The sequence below is a fragment of the Palaemon carinicauda genome, chromosome 1 (assembly GCF_036898095.1).
Source record: "Palaemon carinicauda isolate YSFRI2023 chromosome 1, ASM3689809v2, whole genome shotgun sequence".
Taxonomy (NCBI): domain Eukaryota; kingdom Metazoa; phylum Arthropoda; class Malacostraca; order Decapoda; family Palaemonidae; genus Palaemon; species Palaemon carinicauda.
In genome coordinates, this window is record NC_090725.1 from 64,793,110 (window position 1) to 64,805,435 (window position 12,326).

Genomic DNA, 12,326 nt, shown 5'->3' on the forward strand with positions numbered 1-12,326 from the left:
GACTCAGCAGATAGACCTATAGTCTCCCCTAAACCCCCATCCTTAGGTCACAAAGATGGTGAGGTTGCAGCCACTAAAAGAAATAACGAGTTTGACCGGGACTCGAACCCCAGTCTGGCGTTCACAAGTCAGGGACGTTACAACATCGGTTGCAGGGATACAATCTCTAGACTTCTTCTAGGTGATGTTCTTGGCCCATTACTTTTTGAACGGAATTTGGCTTTGAAAACATGATTGTATTTATTGAAACTGAAGCTGCTCTCTTTATATCGATTCCATCTACTGGTTGTCGACCTATCTAAATCACTCATCCGATATCCAGCTAAAATAATAGCATAGTCATATTATGGGGGCTGAAGCTGCCTCTTAACAAAGCTAATACTCAGTGCAAGTAGATCCAGGATATTCAAACTTGCTAAGCCAAAAATTTAGATTGACAGCGTTTCTTTACCTACGTGTAGCCCATTTTAATTGTTAGATTTCATTCATGATTCCAAACGTTTCCAGTTTATTTCTTCTCTTGCTCCAAAGATTAGTATATTAAGAAAGTCATTCGTTCGAGATTGTTGCAGACATATCTATCTTGAGGATTCTTTTGACCTCTTATTTTGCTATCCTGCAAATGTTTGTTCCTCTGACTTATGATATTAAATCGTTGGACAAAAACTTGAAGCATATATTATTTTCCTGGTGCTGGTAATTGAACCAGTTTATTGTGCATGAATCGTACATTTTTCAACGTTTGTATTATCCTTTGTTGCAGATCTTCCCAGTCTAAATCATCCAACATGCAATATTGAATTTGAAATTAGATATATCCCCTTACCTTTCTTCATACGACGTTTAATGCAACACATTATCCTAGAGGTCGGAAATTTTTTTTTAGCATATATTTTGAACTGGTGGAGATTCAGGAGTTAAAATTTGGCGCAAAAGATTCTTAATCTTTTTTATGTCATATTTATTAGGCCTATTACTTATATAATTCAAACGTTACGCCTCAGTTTATCTTAGCATTTTTTCTAATTTTCGTGTTTTGTATTATTCTGTTCCTGTAACTAGGGTTACAACTTGTCTTGTAATACCAGTGAGCTTCACTTTTTTTGTGCAAGAGACAGTGAACATGTAGATATATTTCTTTGCTAGACCAACTGTGTTGTATGCGAAGAAGTTTTTATCTTTGCGAAAAATGTTACATTATTTTTTTTTAAGATTTTACAATTGTCATCCTTTTTTAAATTGACTTTTCAAAATTGTTCATTCCCTTTAAAATTAAAGAAGAATCACACAAACAAAATATTGCAAATCATAAAACTCGTTTTACTATTAACACTAAAGCAGCAGCATTACACATCACTGGACTGAAACATATTTGCAATTGCTAACTTATGAGGCGATTTTTAGAAGGTGTGGACATATCTACTTATCCTCATAGATTCACGGTGGAAGTAATGCTATTTTTATTACTATAAGCATTAAGAAAAATCGTTGCTATAGCTTTCTCCTTTGTTAGTAATTCTCTTCTCCTTATATCATTAAAAATTATTAAAAGAAAATTATATATCACCAGATTATAATGTGAATATTGACTTCCTTAGGGTATGGCAAATCTGCAGTATTGTGTTGTAATAGAATAAATGTTAAATTAAGAATTTCTTATCTTTTCAATATTTTTTCCGACTCTCATAAATATTTTTTCTGGTATTACATAAAATAATTCATGACCCAAAACTTAAAGATTATATATCATATTTATTACATCAGCTGTATTATTTGGTAACAGTTATCTAATGCATCATATTGTATGAATCTGTGAGATATTTTTCATATATCTTATTGATTTTTATGCCCCAGGAACTGTGTACTATGTACATGGCAATCCGGACTACCTAAATTTTCGGTGGGAGTTGGTTGCACAACTATATCCTCAGACAAACCAAGCCATTTCTCATTGAAGCATCAGTATTTACATCTGAACTATTAGCCTTTTGCTAGCAGCTAACATTGTTAAAACAATTGCAGATAGAGTGGATCTTAAATTTGTCATTTATTCTGATTTCAGAAGTATCATAGACACCCTAAAATGTTACATCATAAGAGTCAGCTGATATGAGTATAAAGAATAAATAGTTCCCTAACCAATTCTCTTCATAATGGGAAAATATTGAAATTTCCTGGACTCCTGTAGGTGTTGTTGGTAGTAAAAAGAGTAGATACTACTGCTAAATTAGCGGTAAATTTACCACAACTTAGCATTTTATGGATTACTTAATCCCAATGTAGCATCGTATAGTAAAAATGGCAACATAAGAGAAATAATAAATCAGAGAAATAAATTGAAACAAATAAAACTAACCGTTTCTCCATGGGAGTCATCAGACTAGAAAAATAAAGATGAAGGTTGTTTTAGCAAAATTACATAATCGTCAAGAGATAATTCACAAGTGCAGTGAGTGTGACAGTATTTTAACCATACCACATATTATTTGCGAATGTTTAGTTTTCAAAAGACCAAAAAATTTATATTTTGGTCAGAAAAGTTTGTGTTATATTTCATCGGAGTCTGAGAGCTTGTCTGTTTTATATATATATAATTATATATATATATATATATATATATATATATATATATATATATATATATATATATATATATACATATATATATATATATATATATATATATATATATATATACATATATGTGTATATATATATATATATATATATATATATATATATATATATATATATATATATATATATATATATATATATATATATATATATAACGTCTTTAGGGACCTTAGTTTTAATAAATAGAATTTCATTTGCCTTTATCGTAGACTTTTATCAGTAACTTATACAATTTATCGCTTCAATTTTATACATATCAGCTCAGAAGATTATTTATGCAAGCTCTATGGGAATCAAGTTTGACTAAATGCACCGTCTTGATCCAGAACATTACGGCCTGATAACTGCCTTCCTGATTCATTTCTAAAGCACCTCTTTCTATTTAACAGAGCCGAATATTCTTCCAAGAGAAATTAAGAGAGCATTTAATTTGATCTAAATGATCCCGTCCCCCAAAAAAGAATGATATACCTGTCAGCTTTCAATCAAGAAAATCAAGACATTCGTTTGCCTTCTATTAACAGTTTAACTGTTTGTGTGTTAAACTCTAAAATTTTGTTTCATCTAATATTGTAAAGAACAAATTTTAGTTACAATGTAATCGGCTTCCTAAAGATCTGTTTATATTACGAAGTTTGTTTGACTTTTATGTTACTTTATCCATATAATTCTTATCATTTTCATTTGTGGCTCAATTCTGTTAACATTCAGGTTCTCAACTTCCTTGCTCTTCTCCAGCCTTATTGAGATCCTCTGCAGTAGCTTTATCAATGCATACATATTTCACTGGTTGTATAAATAAAGGCTAATTGGACTTTCCGGAAACTGGACAAATGTTGACATTACAAATATTATCTCATTGTATGCTGTAATTTAGGATTATGAAATATTAAATCTTTCCAAGAATTACCATTATAATATTTAATCAGATTTCTAATCAACATTCAGAAAATTAACCCTTCAGCTGTGGCAATAAATCTATACCCACCATAGCGTATCCTTATCAAATAAGACAAGCAAATTAGAGGTTCCAGCTCCATTGCCTGCAGATATTTTATGATTTATTTTTTTCAATATTAGGTAGAATAAAAGCCAAGAGTTTATTTTCCATAATGTAAATATATGATTTAGTAATTCATATATATTCTGTTTTACCCATAATCATATTGGGAATAAATATTTTATACAGCGGATGATCGCGTTTTCTTGCAACATTTCTTAAGAAAAACTGCAAAGAACATTTGATAAATATTTCTTGAGCCTGTTATCAATCATCTTTCATTACTAAGGATAGTGTTATTATGGTTGGTGTGGCCTATATGGTAACGTCCCTGACTGATGATCGCCAGACTTGGGATCGAGTCTCGCTCAAACCCTTCAGTTCCTTTGCTCGCTGCAACCTCACTCGCCTCGTGAGCTAAAGGTGGGGAGTTTAGGAGAGCCTATATGTCTACCTGCTGAGTCCTCAGCAGCCATTGCCTGGCCCTTCTTGGTCCTAGTTTAGGTGGAGAGGGAGCTTGGGAGCTGATCATATGTAAATATGGTCAGTCTCTAGGACATTGTTCTGCTTGATTGGGCAGTGTCACTGTCATTTGCCTCGGCCATTCATGAGCGGCCTTTAAACCTTTAATATCAAATGAAATTTCTAGGCTGCTACAGAGAGTAGGAACTGATTTATTGAGCTATTGTAGAGTATTAGTAGATTCACTACGAAATTTAATTTTACTTATGTTTATCAAATATCTTTTCTATAATAATTGCACAATTAGTCCATTCACAATTAAAATATTTTATAATGACAGTAAAAATAACGAAAGAATTAATCGTTTCTAATGAATACTGAGTGGCATGATTGACACATTACCGTAATCTATTTATTTATTAGAATATTGTTTAATAAAGATTTTAATGTGAAATTATTCTATTCTTGAATAATATTTGTTGTGGGTTTTACTTTCTTATCATCATTTGCGATTACAATATCTTCTTTTTTGATATATTTATTTATAGTATTGGTAGGAAATATCTTATTGTATTATCAGAAAATAGAAACATCTCAGTTGAAATTATAATACTATGAAACACCAGAGAATTACTCTTATGCTGTCTGCTGTTTAAAGGCCTTTATTTGACATTATGAATAAGAAATCAAATATACAATTTAAATGGGTTGTGACAGCTGGAAAATTATTTATCTTATTAGAAGGAAATGGTGGATCAACTTTGAAACCACTTCACGCATAGAAAGCTTACTTTTTTTTTAGAAGTTTTAAATGGAGCGAAGAATTAGTTCATTTCCATTCTGATAATATGAGAAACATGACTGAGATGTGAATGTGTGAATAATGAAGAGCACCACCAATAATCTCATGCGAACTTTGAACACAGGAAAGCAAGAGGGATTATTTTGCTTTCAAATGTAAATGTTTCACTCCATTTCGAAGTTGGGAACGATGGGATAAATGTTCATTTATATTCATGGTCTTATTAGTAATATATGCATTATTTCGATCATTCCCAGTTTAGATTAATAGCGAGAACGTTTATCAAAAATATTCGTTATTGATGCTCACTGTTATTGCAATTTGATTTCACATCTTAATAATAGAAAAATGCATTAGATCGATTTAGTTATTGTTCTCTTTGTTTGTCAGGTCATCCTTCATTATTCTTACTCAAAGTGATATATATATTTTTCTGGGGTAACGAAGCTTCATATTTACTTTCTCTTGTAAGAATAGTCAGCTCTGTTAAATGGAAACGGGTTCTTTTGAAATGGATCAGGAAGGCAGTTATCAGGCTGTAATTTAGTCGAAAATAGACAAACAAAAAGTGTATTTACTTTTAAATGTAATGAGGTCATATAAATGCCTCGATATGTAAACCAACAGTAGATATATATGAATTAAAATGGAGCACTGGCAAAAAGCCAAAAATTACCATAAAAAAATTCTATAAGTAAAGCTACTATCAAATTATGATTTTTTGTTTGCCCACAAAGATGATAGAAGACATAGCTAAAGAAATAATGATAAATTGGCAAGCCTTGATTCCATTATTATTATTATTATTATTATTATTATTATTATTATTATTATTATTATTATTATTAGCTAAGCTGCAGCCTTAGTTGGAAAATCAGGATGCTACAAGCCCTAGGGTTCCAACAGGGAAAGTAGCTCAGTGAGGAAAGGAAATAGGTAAATAAATAAACTAGTTATGTGAAGTAATTAGATATTTTAAGATCAGTAACAAAGTTAAAACATATCTAACATTTATAAACTATTTCAAGCAATCAAGAACTCTGCGGCTATTCTGAGAGATGTGTTCTAATATACAATATGTCTATGCCTCATATTTTATCGTTTCGTTTTAGTATCTTCGTGAGCTTATAACTTTATTCCTAGTTGCTAATTCAATCTTTTACTTGAAGAACTCTCTCTCTCTCTCTTTCTCTCTCTCTCTCTCTCTCTCTCTCTCTCTCTCTCTCTCTCTCTCTCAAACGCTGTGCAATGCCTTCTCGTTTCCTGATGTATTTCATCAACATTAATATAATTGTAGGTAATATTTTAAAATCAATAATATTGCAGTACAAATGTTAATTGGAAATATTAATTTTATGCAGAAACCGAATCTATACAAAACTTATCTTTCTTGTGTATATTCTTGGAGTTTCTAATCAGCATTAGTGAGCATTTCCTCTTACATTTTAGATCCTTTTTCCATTTCTAGCCTAACTTCGCGTGATCTCTAACAACGGTAATATGGAATATCCATTAAGCCCAAAGCTATAATCGTGTAGCTAACAGTGAGTATATTTGTAAAACAATGCTCATATATACATCAAAATGAAGTGGAGAAATTTACGCATCAGGTACAATAAAATCTTTTATTAAAGTATTTCATGGAACGGAGATCTGAAGACCGTTTCCAAGATTAGGCACTATATAGAAAACTTATGCATTAATAAACTCAGACTAATGAATAGATATACAATAAAATTAATGGAGAAAATTATCCCTGAAAGGGTAGAAGGCACCAGAAATGTGATATTTGAAAGCATAAAGATTTTGTGTTTATAAATCAGTGACACATTTTCATATATTTCTATAGCCACTTGATACAAACTTGGCACTCAGTTACCATTGTGGATAGGAGTTAATTTTGGAACTAATTTTAATAGGAACTTATATGCTAAGATAGAAATTAACTTATATTTCACTTGTTGGATGAATGAACATAGCCGATTATGTTTTTATCAAGAATTTAAAACCATCGTTTCGAATCCTATCAATGGTTTAATATACAGTTAAGGTCTAAATAGTACTCTATAGACTTATATACGCCTACCGTATACAATTCCTTTTATATGTAACTTATTCCCTATGTAAAAGGATATTGTTATCATCAAGTATTCCTCGCATAATATTTCAATCATCTTGTCATATACATCACCAAACAGAACTCAATTGACCTTCCAGAATCCACTTTCCTACGGAGAGTAACCCCATAATCCCGTGACAAAGAGTAAAAAAAATCTACGTCCGGTTTTCTCAACATGTAATACTGTTTCTCTTCACCTATCTAGATAAAACCAACTAAGCATCATAAAGAAGATGATGCCTTTAAATCACTTATTTAATCATATACCATAATAGATTAAAAAAATATTAAATGTGATATATTCGAAGCAAAATTTTAAGTCTCTCTCTGCTAAGACAAAGTGTAGATATGAGCGAGATATATGTTAAACATAAATTAGCATATACTGTATAACCCCGATTTTCAAAAGTGGATGAAGACTAGAGGCAAGCAATTATAGACCAGTTAGTCTAACATCACATAATATGAAAGTGTATGAAAGGGTAATAAAAAAGAAAATAATGAATCATTTGGTTAAAAATAATTTATTTAATATAGGTCAACACGATTTTGTGCCCGGAAAAAGTACACAAACCCAACTGATAGCACACTATGAAAACATATATAAAAATATGATAAATGAAAAAGACACAGATGTGGTATATCTAGATTTTACAAAATCCTTTGACAAGATAGACCATAATATATCAGAGAAAAAGATGAGAAAGCATAATATTAAGGGAAAGATAGAGAAATGGATAAAAAAATTTCTACAAAACAGTTAGTGGTTGAAAATGACGAGAAATCAGATGAAGCTCAGATAATATCTGGCGTGCCACAGGGTACGGTATTAGCTGCACTGCTGTTTGTTATCATGATCTCAGACATAGACTGTAATGTTAAAGACTCTGTAGTGAGAAGTTTCGCCGATGACACAAGAATAAGTAGAGGAATTACTTGTGATGAAGATAGGAACTCATTACAGAGAGATCTAAACAAAATATATGAATGGTCGGAGATAAATAGGATGGTATTTAACTCTGATAAATTCAAATCAATAAATTATGGAAACAGCGAAAGAATGGTATATGCATACAGGGGACCCAATAACGAGACAATCACAAACAAGGAAGCAATTAAAGACCTTGGTGCAATGTTAAACAGGAATATGTTATGCAACGACCAAATAGCAATACTGTTGGCTAAATGTAAAGCAAAAATGGGAATGTTATTCAGACACTTTAAAACAAGAAAAGCTGAACGCATGATTATGCTGTACAGAACTCATGTACGTAGTACACTCGAGTACTGCAATGTGATATGGTATCCACACTACCAAAAGGATATTTCACAAATAGAGAGTATACAAAGGTACTTTACTGCTAGAATAGAAGTTAAGGACCTTGACTACTGGGAAAGACTGCAATTTTTAAAATAGTATAATCTACGGAGGAGAATAAAACGCTACATTATAATGCAAGCATGGAAGAAAATAGAAGGAATTACTGAAAACATCATGAAGCTAAAAATATCAGAAAGAGCAAGCCGAGGTAGAATAATAGTGGCATAAACTATTCCAGGAAAACTAAGGAAGGCGCACAGGACATTAATTCACAACGCACCAGCATCGATAATGCAGCAACTATTTAATGCGCTGCCAGCTCATCTAAGAAACATGTCAGGAGTGAACGTAGATGAGTTTAAGAATAAGCTCGATAAATAACTAAGATGTATTCCAGACCATCCAAGACTGGAAGATGCAAAATACACCGGAAAATGCATTAGCAACTCTCTGGTGGATATAAGAGGGGCCTCACACTGAGAGACCTGGGGAAACCCAAACATAGAATAAGGCAATAGGGTAATAATGCTCTCTCTCTCTCTCTCTCTCTCTCTCTCTCTCTCTCTCTCTCTCTCTCTCTCTCTCTCTCTCTCTCTCTCTCTCTCTCTCTCTCTCTCTCTCTATTTATTTATATATATACATATATATATATATATATATATATATATATATATATATATATATATATATATATATATATATATATACATATATATATATATATATGTATGTATATATATATATATATATATATATATATATATATATATATATATATATATATATATATATATATATATATGCGTATGTGTGTGTATGTGTGTTTAATGTTTTCCCTAAAATAAACAAAAAGATTTCTCTTTTAATCTTTGGTTGATGCTTTATCCCAGTGAACTCCCCAACCACCACTGAAAATTAGGAATTGTCAAAAAGAAAAGCAAATGAAAAGGTGAGTTTATGTATCTTACGATCTTCCCTTCCACTTTCCATATGGGCCCAATCTGCCCAGAGGAAAATGGAACAAAGATAAGGGCGATGGATCCTATTTCCTGCTAATTTCACCAGTGACAAAATGCAAAAGGTATGATTCCATTCCCTTTTACAGTTGACTCGTCATCTTCACAAAAGCTTCTTTTAACATTATAAAAAGAATTTTTTTATCTAATTTTGACATCATAAAACATACAATATTTTTTGAAATGTGATAAAATGTAGAAGGCTTCTATCCTATGTATGGAACTGAAAGTCTCAGATTTAAATGAAGTTATGATTCATTGTTATTTCTTTTTTCTTTAAGAATTTCAGACGAAAATATATTTTATCTTTCGGATCCATCACGCCACCTCACAATCTAACACACATTTTATAAAGTATTTTACATCAGACAGGAACAATATTTTCTTTAAGCAAGTAAATATAATACGGTGTTAAATTACATGTGATTAGTTAAAAAAAAAAAGTTTTTTCCTGTATATGTATAATCATTTTGTTCTATAATGCTCAAACTATACAAAAAAAAATATAAAAGTAGTATCCTTCTATTTGTAATAATTTTTGGTATCTTTTGACATCTTGTTGTGGCAAATTTTTCCTATCTTGATACAAAACCTGAATCTTGCAAAGAATTTGGGGTCTATGACTGTCTAAGAGCCCCGTCTAGAGACTAGCTCTAGCTCTAGATAATCATACACATACGAACATACAAAGTCCGATACTTTTTGTCTTACAGATCCTGCATAAATCCATGGCAAAGCTGTTCAACCAAATAGAAATATCTGTCAGCTTTTCTGGAATTTCCATATGTTACTCGGATCATCTCATATGTCCTCATCACAATACATTCCTAAGATGGGACTCTATATGGTAATGTCACAAGAATTCCTAGGGCCTTATATGTGTCAAAATTGCATGCATAATGACATTTCTTACAAAAAATCAAAAAGCACACATGTAAGTAGGGGGATATGTAAACATATACTTAACTTTCTTCTGTAGATTGGGTGATATTAAGACAACCTATGGCACTCAATTTCTAAAAAGCTACTGTTTGTTCGCAATACCTATTTCTATTATTATTATTATTATTATTATTATTATTATTATTATTATTATTATTATTATTATTATTATTATTATTATTATTATTATTATTATTATTATTATTCATTTGCTGGCAATACTGTTTTATATGTGATCCTTTAAAACTTCTATGTACTTTTAGCAATTAGTATTACTAAATATTATTGCACTGTTCGTCACAATGCAAATCATATAAGTAGAACCTTACATAGCTGGGACCCTTGTGCTATACATAAGTATCGTTTCGACCTACGGTAAAATTAAACCTAAAGAGTATTGCAAATGCTGGGTCAGTAATATATATCATACATATTTCTACGCCAGAGTCAGCATTCATAACTCAGACCTTGTCTAAGAAAATTATGAAATAGTATGATTACACAATTATTTCACAGATTCAAAAAAAATGTAATGCTTCTGAAAAAAAAAAAAAAAAAAACATACAACAATCCTTGTAATAAGGTTTATGTAGGTCAACTAGTAGATTTTGAGAGAAGAAAAGGAGAACATAGAGATGTTATAAAAGGAAAAGTGAAAATCATGCGGATTTTAAACATAAGAAAGGACAATAATAATATTGATTTTGGATATACTTCCAAATTCGAGGCCTTTTTATACTTATCCAAATAATTCTAAATAGCTAATTCCCTGTGAATGTAACATTAACATAAGCCATGTTGCAACCTTATTTAAAAACAAAAAAAGAGAGCTAAAAATCCATGGACCTCATTAGAGGAAAAGAAAACCTAGCACGGAAAAGAAACTGTCAAGTCAAGATTAAAGTATAACACATAAGTATTAAAAAAATAAAACAAGTTCAAATAGAAAACGATGAAAAGTTAATAAGTAGCAAATAAAGCATGAAAAAGACTTAGATAAAAATGCTACGAAAAAAAAGTGAATCATTTGCATAAAGTAAACTTCTTGAATTTTACCTTCTCAAATTCATCTACACTATATGAATAGGCAGATCATTCCATATTTTGTCATATCAGGAATACATTTTCTTAGAAGGCTGTGTAGTGATAAGACTTGACGACAAAAAATTATGAATAAGAATTAACTAGATACCTAGTCCTGCCTAGTGAAAGGCATAACCTGTTTAGGTTTAAATATAATGGATAGTGTGAATTTATAAGAGGTACATGACAACGGGGCAGAGACTAATATTTAGCTTAAGGATAAGGAAGTTGAAAGCCTTAAATTTCTGTCATAGTATTTAAAATGAGTGTCCGCTGCTCAAGACCAGAGAGGAGCGAATATCAAAAACTTGGCTGAATAAAAAGAAAAAAAAAAAAAAAAGATCAAAACACTAAGTTAGGATAGACGTTTCTAGAACTGTGGAAAGAGTTCCTCCATATAGTCCTTATTTGTGCATCAGGAGGTACAGACCGTATACGGTTATCAAAAGTGGCTTTATCATCAAGAATGACTAGTTGAATTTTGAATGATCTCCATGTAAATTAGTAGAAAAAACATTGTCAAAAAAAAGATATTTTGAACTTGAGGAATGTGGAGCACGAAATAGTCATTTATTATCATGGGTTATCACGCGGAACAGCCAACCATAGAAGCGTTCTTTCACTGACATTAATTAAGCCCAAGTTGTCCAAATCATGAGATAGTGGGCATGGTCAAAGAATATGATTTATGGTTAGGAAATTTTCTTCATATTTGCAGGACTGGTTAGTTTTGAGGCCCCATTTAACTAGATCGAGGAAGTAGAGCCCCATCAGCAATTTCTTCAGTGGGGTTCTTCACTGCAATCTTGAGAGTCTCCTGTCAGAGTCCCTCGATTGGTCTAGTCTGTCATTCTATGCTGATATTTAGGTTGGCAATCTTTCCACAGTGTCAAAGCTCTTTCTTGATTTAAGTTTACTTGGAACTGGCAAGTAAGGATGTAATG